General features: G+C 37.0%; 1 long non-coding RNA gene across 1 annotated transcript in view; it reads left to right on the forward strand.

The window, feature by feature from the left end:
* LOC103348337 (uncharacterized) overlaps positions 1-20,399 on the forward strand; it is a 69,131-nt gene extending 48,732 nt beyond the window's left edge. Inside the window, exons 5-7 of the long non-coding RNA XR_011379793.1 lie at positions 16,358-17,451; positions 17,715-17,854; positions 20,285-20,399. This is a non-coding gene — a long non-coding RNA (uncharacterized lncRNA). The remainder of the gene's footprint in view (positions 1-16,357; positions 17,452-17,714; positions 17,855-20,284) is intronic.
* The last annotated feature ends 963 nt before the right edge of the window (positions 20,400-21,362 follow it).

Raw genomic sequence — 21,362 nt, forward strand, 5'->3', positions numbered from 1 at the left:
AGATCATTAAACTTACTGGATAGCATGCAGTATTTGTCTTTCTGTGTCCAGCTTATGTTACTTAGCATGATGTCCTCCACTTGCATCCACTTGCATGCAGGTGGTAGAATTTCGTTCTTTTTACTGATGAACGATGTTGGAGTGTGTGTGTGTGTGTGTGTGTGTGTGTGTGTGTGTGTTTATCACAGCATTCATGTCTTTTGGGTATAAACTCAGTAATGGGATTTCTGGATCCTATAGCAAATCCATTTCCAGCCTTTTTTTTTTTTTTTAATAATTCACATTCCCACCAGCAGTGTGCATGAGTTCCCCTTTCTCTATATTCGCATATTCTTTCCAGCATTTATTACTCCCAGTCATTTAGATAAAGCCATCCTGATGGGGTGAGTCAATATTTCATTGTGGTTTTGATCTGCCTTTCTCTGATGTCTAATATTATTAAGGATGTTTTCATAAATTTGTTGGCCATTTGTATTTGTTCACTGAGAAGAGTCTACTGAGGTCCTTTGTCCTTTATTGGCCTGGTTGTATTTTGTTGACTTTTTCTGGTTGTTGTTAATCCATATTCTGGATCTTAATTCTTTGTTTTGACAGAAAGTTTGCAAATATTTTCCCATTATCTTAGAATTTTTGCATTTATGCAAAACTCATGAAGTATACAGATTTGTAGTTTCCTTTTGGAAATATATCATATGACTCTTCTCACTTGTAGGGTTTCAACTGAGAAATCTGCTAGTGTAATTGGTTTTCCTTTATATGTAATTTGGCCATTTCCTCCTAGTCTTTAGGATTCTCTTCCTGTTTTTAATTTTTGATAACTCAACTATAACACACTTTGGAGAAGACCGTTTTGTTGATTCTTGTTTGTATCCTTTAAGCTTTTTGGCTCTAGATGCCAATCTGTCTTCCAAGACCTGGGAACCTTTCATGTATTGTTTCATATAGTAGGTTTCAATGCCATTTTTTTCTTTTCTTCTTCAGAAGTCCCCATAATTTGAGTATCCCATTACTTAATGGTATTCCATATTGGCTTTATTAACTTTTTAATTCCTTTATTTTTTTCTTATTGATTTATTTCAAAGGTCTTGTCCTCCAGATCAGAAATTTTGTCCTCTACTTGGTATATTTACTTTTTTAAATTTATTTGACAGGTAGAGTTATAGACAGTGAGAGGGAGAGACAGACAGGTCTTCCTTCCGTTGGTTTACCCCTCAAATGGCCACTATGGCTGGCGCTGTGCTGATTCCAAGCCAAGAGCCACATGCTTCTTCCTTGTCTCCCATGCGGGTGCAGGGCCCAAGGACTTGGGCCATCCTCCACTGCCCTCCCGGGCCACAGAAGAGAGCTGGACTGGAAGAGGAGCAACCAGGACTAGAACCCAGCCATATGGGATGCTGGCGCCACAGGTGGCTGATTAACCAAGTGAGCCATGGCACTGGCCCCATTGTTCTATTTGAAGCTCTAAATACTTTTTTTATTTTGCAAAATTTTTTGTTTTGGTCTTTTCAATGGTGTCTATGTATTTGGTAAGTTTTTTTTATTCTTCCATCTATTGTTTTCCTCATTTCTTTAAGCTGTGTATCTATACTTCTGCATCACATTGTGTTTCTCAGCAGTCCTTATTTCGAATCCTTTTTCTGGCATTTCATAGATTTATTTCTCAAAAACTGTTTTTTTTTTGAAATGTCATGATATCTTGCTTCTTCATGTTTCCTGTGTCTCTCCATTTACATTTGTGCATCTGGTGTAATGGTTCCATCTTCTCTACAGAGTTGATTTTATGGGAAAACAGTTCATCATTTAGATGGAAATGCACAGTGTCACTTAGCTTCCTGCTTTGACTTGGTTTCTAGGTGCGCTCAGAAGTATAACCTCCGATTTCATTTGCTTTAGTCAATGTCAGCTGTGTCTATAGGTAAAAGGGTGGCTTTGTCTGCTGTAGTTCATAGGGGTAGAACTGTGACTGTGAATTTCAGATTGTGATGGCCAGAGCCTGTTTTTGGTGCTAGAGGACACAAAGGTGGCTGTTCTCATGTCCTACTGGCAAGCCTGAGTGATTCTGAGGCTTGTAGCACCAACAGTTGTGGCTCCATGACTGTATGATGTGGATAGGGCCTCCCCTAGTTCCTGCTGGGAGAGGGTGACTGGTTCTGGGGTTTATAACACAAAAATCCTTGTCCCAGAACTGGGAGATGTGACTTGAACTCTGTTCCAGTCTTACGGAGTGCTGTACAATACAATGGGGTCATTACCTAGATCTCCCAGGGTGGGAGTTAGATGTTAGGGAGTAGTATCTACCTGCCTTCAGCAGAATTATAAAGATAAAGGAGTCTAGAGACCACTGAGTAAGTGTGAGTTACTCCAAAGATCATAATACCAACCTGAACAGACCTGGCATAGATGGAACTGCTCCCAGTTCTCAAGTGACAGGCAAAAGTGATCCTAGCACAATGAGCTAAGAGGCACAGAGGGATAGTCCTCAGGTCAGCTATAGGGTATCTTCTCTCCACCATGTAAATTGCCCTGACTCTGGTTGCATCTGTTAGCAGAAGTGCTGCTTGTGGTTTGCTGAGTTACAAAGAGAGCCACAGGGATTTACCACAGTCATTGAGTCTGGTGCTTGGAGGGTGAAGGGTGGGAGAGGAGGAAAAGAATATGCTTCCATTTGGGGAGTGAAGTAGTTTTTCAGAACTGTTTGTTCCCCATACCAGACATAATGTCTGACAGGTTTTGTAGAATTCTCCCTCAGTAAAAGTGGCTGTTGGCAGGGCTCTATGGCTTCTTCCTACCTCGTCTTTTAAGATGTCATTTCCCAGCCAGCTGCATTAATATAAGGGTGGCATGTCTACTTACTGTCCCACAAAGTCTCTGTTCCATTCTGTCACTTCTCCACTGAAAGTCAGTCCCCTAGGCACATTTCTGTTATCCTTCTGTGGGTCAGTATGGCTTCCCACCTTTCAGTCATCTTGGATCCCTCAAAGTTCAATATTTGTGTCATAAGGAATCATTTTTAGGGGTTTTCAAATATTTTTTGATACGGAATCTTATGTTACTCATTATAGGGTCTAAATTATCTTCTGTGTGTATATCATTTGTTAAGTGTATGAAAAATATTAATATTTTCTACTAATGAAGTCAAGTTTAAAAAATATTAACTATTATGAAAAACTTAACAGACATTTTAATTTGTCATCTTTCTATATTTTTCAACTGTTATATTTTCAAGAAAATTAGCATCAGACAATATAGCTATTGATGGTATATCATATTTTTAGAAATAACTACATATTAATCTGAATAACTTTTTAAACTTTCATTTAATAAATATAAATTTCCAAAGTACAACTTTTGGATTATAGAAGCTTTTCCCCCCTATAAACTCCCTCCCACCTGCAACCATCCCATCTCCCACTCCCTCTCCCATTCCATTCACATCAAGATTCATTTTCAATTATCTTTATATACAGAAAACCAATTTAGTATATACTAAGTAAAGATTTCAACAGTTTGCACACAGAAACACAAAGTATAGAGTACTGTTTGAGTACTAGTTATACCATTAATTCACATAGTACCATCTATGCCAGCATCTCTTGTTGGTTGATTTCTGTATGTAAGCCATTCTAACTGGGGTGAGGTGAAACCTCATTGTGGTTTTGATTTGAATTTCCCAGATGGCTACTGATTTTGAACATTTTTTCATGTGTCTGTTGGTTGTTTGGATTTCCTCTTTTGAAAATTGTCTATTGGGGTCCTTGGCCCATTTCTTAAGTGGGTTTTTTGTTTTGTTGTGGAGTTTTTTGATCTCTTTGTAGATTCTGGTTATTAAACGTTCAACTGTTGCATAAGTTGCAAAAATTTTTTCCCATTCTGTTGGTTGCTTCTTCACTTTCATGTTTCTTTTGCAGTACAGAAACTTCTCAATTTGATGTAATCCCAATTGTTAATTTTAGATTTGACTGCCTGTGGCTCTGGGGGCTATTTTAAGAATTCTTTGCCTGTGCCTTTATCTTGTAGGGTTTCTCTGATATTCTCTAATAATATAATGGTGTCGGGTTGTAGATTTAGATCTTTAATACGTGTTGAGTGGATTTTTATGTAAGGTAGGGGTCTTGCTTCATGCTTCTGCATGTGGAAATCTAGTTTTCCCAGCACCATTTATTGAATAGACTGTCCTTACTCCAGGGATTGGTTTTAGATCCTTGATCAAATATAAGTTGGCTGTAGATGTTTGGATTGATTTCTGGTGATTCTATTCTGTTCCATTGGTCTATCCATCTGTTTCTGTACCAGTACCATTCTGTTTTGATTATAACTCCTCTGTAGTATGTCCTGAAATCTGGTATTGTGATGTCTCCGGCTTTGTTTTTGTTGTACAAGCTTGCTTTAGCTATTCAAGGTCTCCTGTGTCTCCATATGAATTTCAGCATCATTTTTTCCAGATCTGAGAAGAAGGTCTTTGGTATGTTGATTGGTATCGCATATAAGCTACAGATTGCCTTTGAGAGAATGGACATTTTCATGATATTGATTCTTCCAATCCATGAGCTTGGATGATCTTTCTGATGTGTTGTTGCATTCTATTGGCCAGGATTTCATTGAGGATTTTTGCGTCTATGTTCATCGGGGTTATTGGTCTGTAATTTTCTTTCAATGCTGCATCTATTTCAGGTTTAGGAATTAAGGTGATGCTGGCTTCCTAGAAAGAATTTTGGAGGATTTCCTCTTTTTCTATTGTTCTGGATAGTTTGAGAAGAATTGGAGTTAGTTCTTCTTTAAATGTCTGGTAGAATTCAGCAGTGAATCCATCTGGTCCTGGGCTTTTCTTTGTTGGGAGGGACTCTATTACTGATTCAATTTCTGTCTCAGTTATGGGTCTGTTTAGGTTTTCTGTGTCTTCATGGTTCAATTTAGGTAGGTTGTATGTGTCTAGGAATCTATCCATTTCTGGTAGATTTCTCTGTTTGCTGGCATACAACTCTTTGTAGTAATTTCTGATGACTTTTTATTTCTGTGGTGTCTGTTGTTACATTCCTTTTTCATCTCTGATTTTATTGATTTAGGTCTTTACTTTTTTAGTTAGGCCAATGGGGTGTCAATTTTTGTGTATTTTTTCAAAAAAACAGCTCTTCATTTGGCTGATCTTTTGTAATTTTTTTGATTCAGTTCTGTAGATATCATCTTTAATTTTAATTATTTCTCTTCTAACTTGGGTCTGATTTTCGGCAGTTTTTCTAGATCCTTGAGATTCATTGATAGCTCATTTATTTGGTGCCTTTCCAATTTCTTGATGTAGGCACGTATTGATATAAACTTTCCTCTTAACTGCTTTTGCCGTATCCCATAAGTTTTGGTATGTTGTGATGTTATCCTCATTTACTTCCAGAAAGTTTTTCATTTCTCTTTTGATTTCTTCTATGACCCAGTGTTCATTCAGGACCATGTTCTTCAGTCTCCATGTGTTTGCATATGCTCTAGGGATCTGAGTTGCTAGTTTCCAGCTTAATTCCACTGTGGTCTGAGAAGCTGCATGGTATGATTCCAATTCTTTTGAATTTGCTGAGACTTGCTTTTTGGCCTAGTATGTGGTCAATCCTAGATAAAGTTCCATGCACTGCTGAGAAGAATGTGTATTCTTTAAGTGTAGGATGAAAAATTCTGTAGATATCTGTTAGATCCATTTGGGCTATAGTGTCGATTAAATCTGCTGTTTCCTTGTTGATCTTCTGTCTGGTTGAACTGTCTATTTTGAAAGTGGAGTATTGAAGTCCCCCAGTACTATTGTATTGGGGTCTAAGTCTCCCTTTATATCCCATAACAAATCTTTTAAATAAACCGGTGCCCTGTAATTAGGTGCAAATACATTGATAATAGTTACATCTTCCTGTTGAATCGATCCCTTAATCATTATATAGTGCCCCTCTTTGTCTCTCTTCACAGTTTTTGTGTTAAAGTTTATTTTGCCTGATATTAAGATGGCTATGCCCGCTCTTTTTTCATTTATGTTGGCAAGCAGTATCTTTTTCCAACCTTTCACTTTCAGTCTGTATGCATCTTTGTTGTAAGCAGCAAATAGATGGGTTTTGTTTTTTTAATCCGTTCAGCCAGTCGGTGCCTTTTAACTGGAGAGTTGAGGCCATTTACATTCAATGTGACTATTGATAAGTATTGACTTTGCCCTGCCATTTTTCTAAAGATATTTCTAATATATGCTTTGAACTTCTTGTGATCTTTTACTGGGAGATTTTCTTCCTTTACCTTCTTTTGTACTGATGGCCATGTTCTGTGTTTCTGGATGTAACACATCTATAAGAATCTTTTGCAGGGCTGGACGAGTGGAGACAAATTCTTTCAATTTCTGTTTGCTATGAAAGGTTTTTATTACACCTTCATTCACATATGAGAGCTTTGCAGAATATAATATTCTGGGCTGGCAGTTTTTCTCTCTTAGTACCTGGGCTATGTCTCGCCATTCTCTCCTAGCCTGTAGGGTTTCTCATGAGATGTCTGCTGTGAGTCTAATTGGAGATATTCTGGGAGTTATCTGACGTTTGGTGAGTTTGATTACAACGTGCCGTGGTGAGGATCTCTTTTGGTCATGTTTATTGGGGATTCTATGTGCTTCCTGTACTTGGATGTCTCTTTCTTCTCCAAACCCGGAACGTTTTTCTGCTAGTATCTCACTAAAAAGGCCTTCTAATCCTTTCTCTCTCTCCACCTTCAGGAACTCCTATCAACCGAATGTTGGGTTTTTTAATAGTATCCTGTAGATTCCCCACCATATTTTTTAGATTTCTAATTTCCTCTTCTTTTCTTTGGTTTCATTGTATACTTTCCTGTGCTCTAAGTCCGATATTCTCTCTTCTGCTTCACTGACTGTTTTTAAGGCTCTCAAAAGTGTTTGTCATTTGATCTATTGAATTCTTCATTTCATTTTGATTTCTCTTCAATATGTCAATTTCATGTTCTTCTAAATTCCTCATTTCATTTTTATTCCTCCTTAATATTTCATTTTTGTGAGAAAGATGTTCTGTCCTGTATGGATTTCTGCAGTTCATGCATTTTTTTTGGACAGGCAGAGTTAGTGAGAGAGAGAAAGGTCTTCCTTTTTCCATTGGTTCACCCCCAAAGTGGCCGCTACAGCTGGCATGTTGTGCCGATCCAAAGCCAGGAGCCAGCTGCTTCCTCCTGGTCTCCCATGCGGGTGCAGGGCCCAAGGACCTGGGCCATCCTCCACTGCACTCCCGGGACACATTTGGTCTGGGTTCATTGATTGACTATAAAATAACCTACTGATCATTCCATTGAGAATTTACTCTCTCATTTGAAGCTGCCTTAGCATGTACATAAAGATTTAGCATTGTGAGACCTTTCCTAGAGAAAACCACTCTATTGTTATGAATGTCTATAAGTTAAATATGCCACATCTACTGTGATAGCTGTTGTTATTAGGGAAGTTCACAGAAGCTCACTTCACAGAAGTTCACCGTGCTGGATATTTTCCTTCCATCAATATTTCCTTCCATCAATATTTTCCTTCCTCTGGTATCCTTACCCTGTGTAATTCATTCTAACCAACGCACTATGGCAAAGTTATTGGGGCATAAGTACAGTAATTATGTTATGATATAGTATATTTAGGAAACATATTATGGCTATAATGACCACCAAAATGACCAAAGACCCACTCAAGTGTCTTTCAGTGCTGCCACTACCTGTCAGGGATTAGGATGATGCAACCTGGCCTAGGCAACTCCAGCAGACAAGAGAACCTCAGGAACAGGTCAATGATCATGACCCTTAAGATAAGGCTTATACCTTTAATAAAGGGAATTTTAAGCTATTGTTGTAAAGAAACATCTGATAAATCACCCAGGCTGAATAAAGGTATACAAAAGGGGAAATAATTATCTAAATTCCGGGAATGGTTTCCATATGGAGACTCTCTGCTGGTCAGGCAGCCCTCTGACCCCTTGAACATATCTGGCTCATGCTACCAGCCTTCTCCTGCTATCCATCCATTTAAGATAGATGAGAGACTACAAGGGAGCTTCAGAAAGTTTCTGTGGAAAACAGCATAGGTTTATTTGGTATAAAAAGTGTTTAAAGCCATTCAAGTTTTTTTTTTTTTTTCTGTAACATTCATTTACAATGCATTTTTTTAGACCTTTCATACATTTGAACACTGAGTGATGGCTGATATTTTTTATGGATCAAAGTTGCCTCTGGGGAAGCTATAACCACATATGGAGCAAATATTTTGGTGCAAAGCCTTAGCCAAGACAATGGCATCACATATGAATGCTTGGCTGAGTCCGGAATACTGCAACCTGATCCAGCTCCCTGAAAATGTGCCTGCGAAAGTAGCAGAAGTTGGCTCAAATGCTTCAACCCCTGCCACTCACATGGGAAACCCAGATGCAGTTCCTGGCTTCTGGACCATTTGGGGAGTGAACCAGTAGATGGAAAATCTCTCTAATTCTGGTTTTCAAATAAATTAAAAATAAATCTTAAAAAATTATAACCAAAAAAAATTATAACCATGTAAGAGTTCCAAACATGAGATATAACATATAGGAAATCTATCTTCCAGCTCATTTGCTAGAGTGATTCCCTCTCACCATCCTTGAAGAAATGAGGGCCATGTTAGAGAAATCTGGGTAGCAAGTTTCTAACTACAGGCTAATTCTTTGTGTGAGAACTCTCTGCAGCAAGAAACTGATATCTCAGTCTTACAAACACAAGAGAAAAAAATCTCTCTACAACATGGAAGAAGAAAATTCTCTAAATGATGCTCTAAAGGAAGACCTCAGCTTCCATGTGCATTGTAACATCATGAAATCCTGAAGCGGAAGGTCAACTTAAATGGTGCGATGAGTTCTGACTTACAGATACTAGAAAATAAATGAGTACTTTTTGCCATGAGAATGGTGTTGATTTGTTTTGTAGTAATAAATATATGAATACAACATTTTAGATTAAACAACGAAGAAATAGAAAACCTGAACAGAAAATAAATTATAAGACTGTCAATAATCAGTTTCCAAACAAAAATAAGCTAAGGATCATATGTATTCACTACCAAGTTCTACTGGACATTTAAGGAACAAACTAACATTGATTTTTCTCAAACTATTTGAAGGATTCTCTCCTTTGAATTTTTCAATCTAATTCCATGAGGTCAGAATTACCCCATTATCAAAATCAAACACAGCTGAACAGAAAAAGAAAACTTTAATCTCCTTGATGAATGTAGATGGAAAAATTACCAACAAAATAGTAATATAAATAAAATAGCAAATAAATTAGGCTTTGTTTTACTGAATTATGATCTTTATATACCTATCTATGACAAACCCATAGCCAACATCACAATGTATGAGGGATAAGATGATAGCTTAAGATCTACAACTAGACAAGGATGCCCTCCATTACCATTCTTATCCAACATTGTGTTGGAAATCATAGAGCACGAAAACGATATAAAAGGCATACAAAGAGGAAAGAAGAAAGTCAAATTATCCATTCACACGTGATATGATTCTCTATATAGATAAACCTAAATACTGCACTGAAAGATGATCAGACCCGATCTCAGCAAAATTGCACGATAGGAAATCAACATACACAAATCAATAGTATTTTATACATCAATAACAGAATCATAAAAGCAGTGCAATTCACAACAAACATCTGAGAATAAATTTAACACAGGGTGAAAAACTACATAAAAATTACAAAACATCAACGAAAAATTAAAGGCACAAGAAAATGCAAAAATACCACAAGTGGCCAGCGCCATAGCTCACTAGGCTAATCCTCCACCTGCAGTGCCGGCACCCCAGGTTCTCATCCCAGTTTGGGTGCCGGTTCTGTCCCGGTTGCTCCTCGCTCCTCTTCCAGTCCAGCTCTCCGCTGTAGCCTGGGAAGGCAGTGGAGGATGACCCAAGTACTTGGGCCCTGCACTCGCATGGGAGACTAGGAGGAAGCACCTGGCTCCTGGCTTCGTATCGGCACTGCGCGCCAACCGTAGCTGCCATTTAGGGAGTGAACCAATGTAAGGGAAGACCTTTCTCTCTCTCTCTCTCTCTCTCTCTCTCTCTCTCTCTGTTTCTCTCTCATTAACTCAAAAAAAAAAAAAAAACACAAGTTCCTAGATGAAAAGGCTTAAAATAGTTAAATGTTCATGTTAAACAAAGCTATTTACAGATTCAATTTCAATGCAAGACTTATCAAAACACTAATTCCATTATTCACTGAACAAAAAAAAATTATATGTAAGCACAAGAATGCCTGACCAATCTTGACCAAAATGAACAAAATAGATACATTATAAGACATGAATTAAAAATATTGGGGGCTGGCACCATGGCTCACTTGGTTAATCCTCCACCTTGTGGTGCCAGCATCCCATATGGGTACTGGGTTCTAGTCCCGATTGCTCCTCTTCCATTCCAGCTCTCTGCTGTGGCCCGGGAAGGCAGTGGAGGATGGCCCAGGTGCCTGGGCACCTGCACCCACATGGGAGACCAGGAACAAGCACCTGGCTCCTGGTTTCAGGTCGGTGCAGCACCGGCCATAGCGGCCATTTGGGGGGTGAACCAACGGAAGGAAGACCTTTCTCTCTGTCTCTCCCTCTTACTGTCTATAACTCTACCTTTCAAATAAAAAAAATTAAAAAAAAATACTAAAGAGCTATAAGAAAAAAAAATCATGATATTACCATAGAAGAGACCATTAAACCAGTGAAACACAATAGAGAACCCTCAGATGAATTCTCACATCCACAGATAACTGATTCTCAAAATTGTCAAAAATGTAAAATGAAGAAAAGGCAGTATATTTAATAAATGATACAGGGAAAACAGGATATTCATGTTCAGAAGACTGAATCCTGACCCCTGTTATCATAAATAAAATCAATGAAATTACCAGATGGGCAACAACTCAATGTAAGGATTTTATGGATAAGACCCCAAAAGCATAGGCAGCAAAATAAAAAATAAACAAGAGACTATATTAAAGAACCTTTATCACAAAAAGCACAAAAAATAGAGTGAAGGGACAAGTTATAGAGTGGGAGAGAATTTTTACAAAGTATTAACTGAACAAAGGACCAATATTTGGAATATATAAGCAGCAGAAATAATCCAATATAAAAAATGTGGACAGGTATAATATACCAATGTGCATTTTATATTAAAGTCTCTGGGTTTGAGTCCCTGCTTTGTCCCTGATTACAGCTTCTTGCTACTACATACCCTGGGAGGCAGTGTCTGAGGGCTTAAGGAATAGAAAAAAGCTCTTCCCTGTATCAGCAAAATAGAGGCACAGGCAAAGATGTCTTGGAAAATACCCCAATGACACAGGTAGTTAAATCCAAAATTAAATTGGGATTACATCAAATTGAGAAGTTTCTGTACTGCAAAAGAAACAGTCAGGAAAGTGAAGAGGCAACCAACAGAATGGGAAAAAAATTTTGCAATTTATGCAACAGATAAAGGATTAATAACCAGAATCTACAAAGAGATCAAGAAACTCCACAACCACAAAACAAACAACCCACTTAAGAGATGGACCAAGGACCTCAATAGTCATTTTTCAAAAGAGGAAATCCAAACAACCAACAGACATATGAAAAGATGTTCAGGATAACTAGCCTTCAGGGAAATGCAAATCAAAACCACAATGAGGTTTCACCTCACCCCAGTTAGAATGGCTTACATACAGAAATCAACTAACAACAGATGCTGGCTAGGATGTGGGGAAAAATAGACACTAATCTACTGTGGGGAAAAATAGACACTAATGTACTGTTGGTGGGAATGCAAACTTGTAAAGCCACTATAGAAGTCAGTTTGGAGATTCCTCAGAAACTTGAGTATGGCCCTACCATAAAGCCAAGCCATCCCACTCCTTGGAATTTACCCAAAGGAAATTAAATTGGCAAATAAAAGAGCTGTCTGCACCTTCATGTTTATTGCAGCTCAATTCACAATAGCCAACACATGGAATCAACCCAAATGCCCATCAACAAGACTGGATAAAGAAATTATGGGGCGTGTACTCTATAGAATACTATACAGCATTAAAAAACAATGAAATCCGGTCATTTGCAACAAAATGGAGGAATCTGGAAAACATCATGCTGAGTGAAATTTGGGACAAATAAATTTGTCCCAAAGGGACAAATATCATATGTTCTCCCTGATCGGTGACAACTAACTGAGCACCAAAAAGGAAACTTGTTGAAGTGAAATGGACACTATGAGAAATGGTGACTTGAACAGCCCTTGTCCTGACTGTTGAGGAACAACTTAATAATTTATCCCTTTTAGTATTTTTTTGTTCTACTTAATACCATTGGTTGAGCTCTTTAATTAACACAGTTATTCTTAGGCATTAAATTTAACTGAAAAGTGATCCTTGTTAAATCTAAGAGTGGGAATAAGAGAGGGAGGAGATGTACAGTTTGGCACATGATCGCTCGGACTTACTCCTAATGGTAGAGCTAGAAATGTGCCAGGGGATTCTAATTCAGGGGTGGCATGTACCAATGTCATCTTACTAGTCAAATGATCAGTTTAAGTACATAAGTGATCATAATGATAGGATTAAGTGTCAAAGGGATCACATAAACAAGAATAGTGTCTGCTAATACTAACCGATAGAATCAAAATGGGAGAGAATGATCCAACATGGGAAGTGGGATACAAGCAGACTCATAGAATGGCAGATATCCTAAATAGCACTCTGACCTCATAATTAGCCCTTAAGGTAATTGGATCTGGCTGAAGAGCCCAAGAGAGTATTTGAGGCATGGAAAGTCAAGACATTCTGAAAAAAAAAAAAAAAAAAAAAACCCTAAGTGAAAGTTCTCCGTGAGTGAGTGAGATCCCAGTGGAAAGAATGGGCCATCAACGAAAGAGGTACCTTTCTCTGAAGGGAGGAGAGAACTTCTACTTTGACTATGTCCTTGTCTACATAAGATCAGAGTTTGTGAACTCAAGAGGCTTCCATAGCCTTCGCAGCTCATGACAGGAGCCTCAGGTGATTTCTAATGTCAAAAATAAGAAAGTCAATTGTTAAATCAACAACAGGAGTTATTGTGCACCTATTCCCCATGTAGGATCTCTGTCCTTAATATGTTGTACTATGTGAATTAATGGTAAAACTATTACTCAAACATTATATTTTGTGTGTGTTTGTGGGTGCAGTCTGTTGAAATCTTTACTTAGTAAATACTAAGTAGATCTTCTGTATATAAAGATAATTGAAAATGAATCCTGATGAATAATGGGATGGGAGAGGGAGTGGGAGATGGGATGGTTGTGGATGGGAGTGAGGTTATGGGGGGAAAGCCACTATAATCTAAAAGTTGTACTTTGGAAATTTATATTTATTAAATAAAAGTTGAAAAAAATAAAATAGGTTATTGTGAGCTATAGCCATCCCACTGTGATGTAAAACAATAGAACTTATTCTTTCTATTTCACTGTGCTTTAGCCAGAAACTCAATCTCCCCCCCCCCCACCACTTGAGTTACAGGGACCCAACTAGGAACTGTATTGAGATATTGATGCACATATACATTGTAAAGTGATTGTCATAATCAGCCTATTATGTCTGTTGCCTTACATAGCCATCATTTTCTTTTTGTGGATCCACTCTTGAAATATTTCAAGTTAGAGGACTATTTAGGATGGCCACATCTCATGTAGGAATGCCTGTTCTTGTTCTGGCTGCTCTTCTACCCCTCTAGCTTCTTGATAATGTGCCTCAGAGGGCAACATATGATGGCTCAGCTTCTTGGTTTTCTGTCTCCCCAATGAGAGACCCTGATGGCGGTTTTGGTACTTATCTTAAGCATAGACTAACCTTAGCTGTTAAGTATTTAGAGAGTGAACCAGCCCATGGAAGATTGATCTCTCTCTCTCTCTTTCAAATAAATAATAATTCAAAGAGGAAAAAAGTTAAGTGTACAAAACAGTGTTAATTGTACTTGCATGACACATTAGATTTTAAGACCTCTTCACTTTGTACAACTGAAAGTTTATTACCTTTGTAGTAGTGAAGGATAAGGCAGGGACTTGTATTGGCAGAATTTAAATTAAATTGACATAAGAGAAAAAAATGTCTATATATTTAATACAAATGTCATTTGCATGGAAGCCCTCATAAAGTAATGAAAACCCGAAGAAGCAGAGTGAGTCACTTATTTGCTGAATCCCACAGAGTTGTGATACAGCAACTTAATATTATGAAGCCTTTATTTAAAACAGTTCAATCATAAGGCTGCACCCTAACAATCTAGACCAATTTAAGACTTTTTAAAGATCCCACCTCCAGACACAATAATTTGATTATATTTCTAACCTTACTCCATTAGCATTACTCCACTAAACTCTATAACTGTGGAAACCAGCTCTCTAACACATGTGTCTTTGGAAGGCACCCAAACTAACTGTAGCAAAAAGTCAGGGTGGTCTTGTTGTACCAGCCATTTTTCAAGTGCCTTTAATACAAAGTAGTCAATATACCAGAGTAGTACATGGTTAATTCTCTCATCTTTGGTCAAGAACTCACTTTTCCCCCTTCCTGAGAAATCAAAATTCTATTCTGTATGAGTCTGATTCTTCTAAATCCCACATATAGGTGAAGTCATGTCTTTCTATGTCTGGCTTATTTCATCTAGCATAATCTCCCCCATGTTTTTTTTGTCAGAAACAGCAGAATTTCTTTTTTTTTAAGGCTGAAAAATATCCCTGTATTTACACATTATATTTTGTAATTTTTCATCTATAAGAGGCCATTTAATTTAGGCAGTTATGAATAGTGTTATAAGGATCCTAAATAATTTTTGCCATAGTTTTAAACTCAAACACTAAAAGTATAGTACAAGGCACTCTGGTACACTCCTTATTCGGATTCACTAATTTTATATATTTCTCTCTAATGTCATTTTCATTCTCTCCCTCTGTGTGTGTGTGTGCCCACATTTTTCTACATGATTTGAAAGTTTGAGATAATATGCCATTTAACTCTGTCTTGGCAAATAAGGATATCAACTCCCAAAATGTTATTTATCTGTGGTCTTGGAATCATGAATTGTAGAGTCCAAAGTGGAACAAAGTTTGGTTGGCTTAGTGGCTGATTTTTTTCACTCCAGCATAGATTCTCTTCATTGCAGGCACTGTGTTTTTTTTTTTTTTTATTTTTTATTTTTTTGACAGGCAGAGTGGACAGTGAGAGAGAGAGACAGAGAGAAAGGTCTTCCTTTGCCGTTGCTTCACCCTCCATTTCAGAGAAAAATTAACTCTTGGTATATAAGCCAAACAACTTTTTCTGCTCCATAATATTAAGCATTGGATTGTAAAGTCACATCCCAATTCTGGGTGGAATTTGATGTCTCTATGACATACATCATTGGTTACAAAAGGAAAATGCTGTTGGAAACCAGCTTGCTGGTCCACAGCTATATAAACATTATGAATAGGATGAAGTTTTGTTTGGGAGCCATTCTGGTCTCCAAAGTGTTCTCCCCTTTCAATCTGCACTTGCTTTCATGTCATCGGGCAATTCTCTGCCGCCTTTTTCGAAAAATTGATGGCCATACATTTGTAGTGTAATCCCAAGGGCCAATTTTATTTTTCACACCCACATATTCTCTTTCCACAGTTACTCCATAAATCTTTGTTTTTCTGGTTTATCTGGAGTTCTCTGCCACCAGCCTTCAGTGACTCCTTCCTACTTGGCAACAGTTTTTGCTAGAGGCTCTCCAAGGACCATGAAAGTATATGGGAAACTTCACTGGTTTGGGGAGCAGCACAAACTTAGCTTTATACTCCCAAGGATTTCTATCAAAAGTTAATTGGTTCTGAGATATCAGATCTGGTGTATATCTTTTACAAATAGAGCCTGGATGGATGTAGAAGCTAAATAATGTTGATGTTTTGATGTTGTGTATCATATATATGATGAAGAAAATCTTATTTCCAAGGATAACAATTTGATCATCCACATATAGCAGTGTAGATTGATTTTTGGACTAAGGTCAGTGTATATGTGAGCAGTAACTCAAGTTTGTAAAGATTTTGTATTTTACTCACACTATGTAATTATATAATACGGTCACTCCAGCTTTTGAATGTTAGCATTTTGTGATAAAAATTACATAAATAGGACTTTTCCTATTTCCCTTTCATATAGCAGGAGGGCTCCTGATAAACATAATAAATGTTCTAAAGAAGGTAACAAAAAATTGGAAGCAAATATTTTTCAGGATTTGTTTAGAGGCTGTATGATGAGACTTACCACACACAACCATTAATCACACACTATCCCATCCCTTATTCAGATCATTCCTTGACATTTGCAGAAGTAAAAAGAATGGAAATATAGATCATATGACTGATCCTATTTCAAGGCCCTAAGCCATGAGTTTTGCTAAGATGAAAAATTATGTTATTTGTATAAATTGAAGGTATGTTCTTTTACTAGTGAATTCCCCAGTTTATATCCGTGAAGAAAAAATTTCTTATATAATGAATGTATAATTTTAAAAATTATACAATTTAACAATGTCACTGTATTATTGTCTAATCCATAATTCACATTGAAATGACAATTGCCTTAATAATTCTCTTAATTTTACTTGTAGCTTTCCTATAGAGGATCTCCTGTAGGATCATGTTGTGAATTTCTTTTTCATGTATGATTTTAATATGGGATCATTTGTCAGCATTTCTTCTTTCTTTTTGATCTACCTATATCTCTAATTCATACACGTCAGCCATCTATAGATACTTCTCAATATGAGCAGCTGCAATTACTACTTTTTTTTGGACAGTGGCACCAAAAAAGGTATATTGCATTGCTTCAGGTGTCATATAAGAGGTATGAAATACTCATTTATCATAATATTAATGATACTAAGGTACTTATCTGGTTAAATGTTGTCTGCAAGAATTCCCCCTGTAAAATCAGTATCTGACCCTAGTCATAAGTTTAAGGCATATCCCTTTATAACTATTACATAATTTTTAGAGATACTTTGAGATATAGAAATGTTGCTAATCTTCCCAGTTGTTCTCTTAATCACTTTAACATTCATTGTTGAATTTTTACCTGTATAATGTATTCTGTAGTTCCTGAGTGGCATTCAAATGAAAACAACGTATCTATATGAGTCCAAGAATTCTTCTTTTGTTCAATGGGGCTTAGCTCTTAATATGATTAATTTGATGTTCAAGGTTGGCTCGTTTAATGTGTTATTTGAATACTTTAACATCATTCAACAATAGGGTGTTTCAACAAAGAATCATGTTTCTCTATTTCTCTTCTATCATTTATCCTAGAGCACTGTATCATTTAGTAGAGAATGGTTTGCAGAAGCCAAGATCTGGGCTCTGAACTGGCTCATCATTATCAGTATATCATTATCATGTTTTCGTAAGTGGACCATTCACCATCATTCTCCTTGTCTTTCCTTGTATTTATTATATCAATGTATTTTCTAAAATCCATTTGATACCACAAAAAGTAATTACAGAATTAGCATGCCATTGTGAATATTGGTTGGGGGAGGGGTTAGGTAAAAGTTCATCTCTTTCTAAGGTTCTGGCTGGGCTTGTGAATTAACTTGACAAAGAGATTCTGAGGAGAAAAGTGTACCAGTTTATATAAATAACTTACATAAATTTTATGTATTACAGGAGTTCCAGTAAGGACATGAAGACCCAAAGAAGTAGCAAAACCTACATGCATTGTGTGAGGTTGAGCAAAGAAAGGCAGTTATGAAAAAGTGTCTAAATTATGTGAGGATTCCAAAGGAAGATAAAATTATTTGAACAAGGTCTGTTTATACAGAATTCTCCCTGCTCCTCTGACTCATCATTGAAGAATGTTTACTTTCTCTTGGTATGGGAGGGCATCTGTCATATGGGGATTTTTATCTTCTGTTTTTAGGAAGAGCAGAGGAGATTAAAGTGCCCCCCTTACATCTGCTGTTTATCAAGTTGCCTTTAATTCAAAGTAATCCTTATGTCAAAGTAGCATATTTGATGGTAGTATATTATATTACACTTCAAAAGCAAAATTATTAACCAATTGTTTGTACACATTTTTTAAAGGTAAAATTTGAGTAATAAAACGTTCAAATATATTTGCTGACTTTTGGCAAATCTATACAACTTTGTAATCACACTGATATTAAAGCAAAGAATATTGTCAATACACTGGAGTATTCTCTACTACCACTTCCTAGTCAGAAATGAAAACTTTAAGATTATAATTTTATTGAGCTTCATTTTAATAACTATAGTGAATTATAAGTTATATTTTCCCAGGCTATATTTTAGCAAGAAGAAAAACTTTCTACTTGCTTGATTATTAAAGTAATGATTGGCCAATGAAAAGTATTCTATATATACTATATTACTGAGGAATATGCCACTATACAATGAATATGCCATATATACAAGCCAATGTATATAATAATTTGGGTTCAATAATTTTTAATAGATAAGCTTAGATATTATCTCAGCTTCTGTCGTCTTATCTCAGTTTAAAAAGTTGCTTCTTTACTATTAATAGCATTAGGAGTTATGGATTTCCACACATAAGACCATGAAAATCATTTTTGTATCCTTGTAAAAGAGGTCTAGTTCAACTCTAGTTTTAAAAAAACAAAAGAGCATGAGAGGTCACTGGTTCAAACTAATGACAGTAGAAGAAGATTTGACAGAGTCTGATTTAATTTGTTCCTAATGTGTCATTGAAGACACAGGGAAAGATCAAATCTTACATCAAACAAAGCTCAGATAAACAGATACTCAAAGATTCTGGGGTGAATTGATGTAAACTATAAAGCAGAATGTGTTTTACAAGAAAATCTATTTCAATACAAGATGACCTTTGGGTTTGCTTCATGAAATAAATTGTGAAAGATGTTATCAGTTACCAAATCTTCATTTTTTTCTGTAATAGACTTAATTGATATACTTCCCCCTAGAATGGATAAAGTATCTCTTCTTGCCCATTTCTTTTAAGTCTGGCTATGTAATTTGCTTTGGCCAATGGAATGTGGACAGATGTCACAGTGTACTCTTCAAGCCAAAATCTTAAAAAGCATTCTGTGTTTCCACATGCTCCTCTTGCACTCCTCTCAGTCTCTATGAAGAGAAATTCCCCATGCAGTGAGAAGGCAGGAAAAGACGTGAACGACCTAAATCACAGCTACATTAGCTAACCAAAGGACTAAGGAGCAGTGAGAATAGGTGTTCATACCTCATGGCACTGAGATAAGTTACTGATTTCATCACAAAACAAAAAATGTAATGCACAGAGATTGCCCGGAAACAATGCATAAGACTAGGAAGCAACTTCTAACGTAAGGACATAAGATATTTTATTGATGAAAAGAGTGGAGACCTATTCTTTTCAGCCCTTACTGCGATGACTGGTGCATATAGAGACTTCAAATTCAGTAACAAAAATCAACCAAGAACTGTAGTCTAGTGCTTACAATGTTGACATCCCACATCAGAGTGCCTAGGTCTGATTTCCAGCTCTGGATTCTGATTCCAGCTTCCTTTCAGTGTAGACCCTGTCATATCAGTGAATATAAACTCTCAGTGTTGCTCTGCCTCTCAAATAAATTTAAAAAACAATTTAAAGACAAATCAAAACACAAACGTAGAAGACTCACTAGTTTGAATTGATGAGAGATACTGTATGGTATTTCAGGATATCATAAGAGATACAGGCATCAAGAATACATTACATTAGGAAAGTGTTGCTTCATGAAGACATTGCTAGCAGGATGAGCTAAGAATAGTTATTTGTAATGTATTTATAACAGTAGAAAAATCATGATAGCAGTGAAATGCCACCTGAGTATGTGAGTGATGAAACATAGTTGAAGATGAAGAACTGGACAGGGGTTGAGGACATCAATTTGCATTCAGGTTATAAATCCAAACAAATGAAAAAAAGAATGCAATCAAGATAAACTTGTTTTTTCAGATAACATATTTTCAAGTATTCACTATCTTTTGTATTTGAAACTTGTGATAACAGTATTATATATAGTGCTAAATATACCCAAGTAGTAATATGAACTTGGAGTTTAGTAGTAATATAAACTTGGAATTTTGCTCTCAGATTGCCATCCCAAACCTGTCTAAACAAGCTGAAATTTCCTTTATTTTTTTAACACCAGAAATAAATCTGATTTCAGAGATTGTGACTGAGTAATCATCAGAGTGTCTATCTCCCCATACAGGCACTAATTTGTAAAGATGACTTGGTTCATGAATAGCTATTCAAGAGTTAAAGAAACCAGGTGAGTGGTCAAAGGTCCTTGGGTTTGTATAATAAGAATAAATCAATTGAGAAAAGCAGGAAGGAAAGAGTTCCTCATGTTACTCCACCACCAGCCCCAGGTAGCTCAGCATTGCCAGAGATGTCTCACCTTCTGCAGTGTTGAGAAGGTGGGATGAACTGATTCCAAACACTAGCCTTCTAAACTAGTACCAGTCCTGTTAGTTCCTGACAGGAACCCATGGCCCTTACCCTTAGTTGATTGACATCTTGGACCGTCCTTAGCCAGGCAGCTGACACTACTTCTACCATCCCTTTCCCCCTTCCTGCAGATGGAGAAACAAGACTACAGCTATGGGAGTAGAGCAAAGAATGAACTTGGGATCTTGCCTTAGAGCTCAGGACCAGACTGCAGCTATGTGATCAAGAGTCTGAAAGAATCCTGACGTCTGGGGCTGGTATTGTGGTACAGCAGGTTAAACTGCCACCTGCAATGCCAGCATCCCATATGAGCACCAGTTCAAGTCCTTCCTCCTCCATTTCTGATCCAGGTCCCTGCAAATGTACAGTGGAAGAAAGCCCAACCACTTGTGCCCCTGCACCAATGTGGAAGACAGGCATGGAGTTTCAGGCTCTCCTCTTCAGCCTGGCGCAGCCCTGCCCAGTGAGGCCATTTAAGGAGTGAACCATCACCTGGATGGTCTCTTTTTCTGCCACTTCCTGTTTGTAACTCTGCCTTTCAAATGAATAAAAACAACAGTATGTTCCTAAAGTTGTATTTATGAAATTCCTAAGATTGTGTACCTTGAATAAAAGGTATCTGGGTTTGAAAGAAAGAAAGAAAGAAAGAAAGAAAGAAAGAAAGAAAGAAAGAAAGAAAGAAAGAGAAGGAAGGAAGGAAGGAAGGAAGGAAGGAAGGAAGGAAGGAAGGAAGGAAGGAAGGAAGGAAGGAAGGAAGGAAGGAAAGAAAAAGAAAAAGAAAAAGAAAAAGAAAAAGAAAAAGAAAAAGAAAAAGAAAAAGAAAAAGAAAAAGAAAAAGA

This window comes from Oryctolagus cuniculus, chromosome 11 (genome assembly GCF_964237555.1).
Source record: "Oryctolagus cuniculus chromosome 11, mOryCun1.1, whole genome shotgun sequence".
NCBI lineage: Eukaryota > Metazoa > Chordata > Mammalia > Lagomorpha > Leporidae > Oryctolagus > Oryctolagus cuniculus.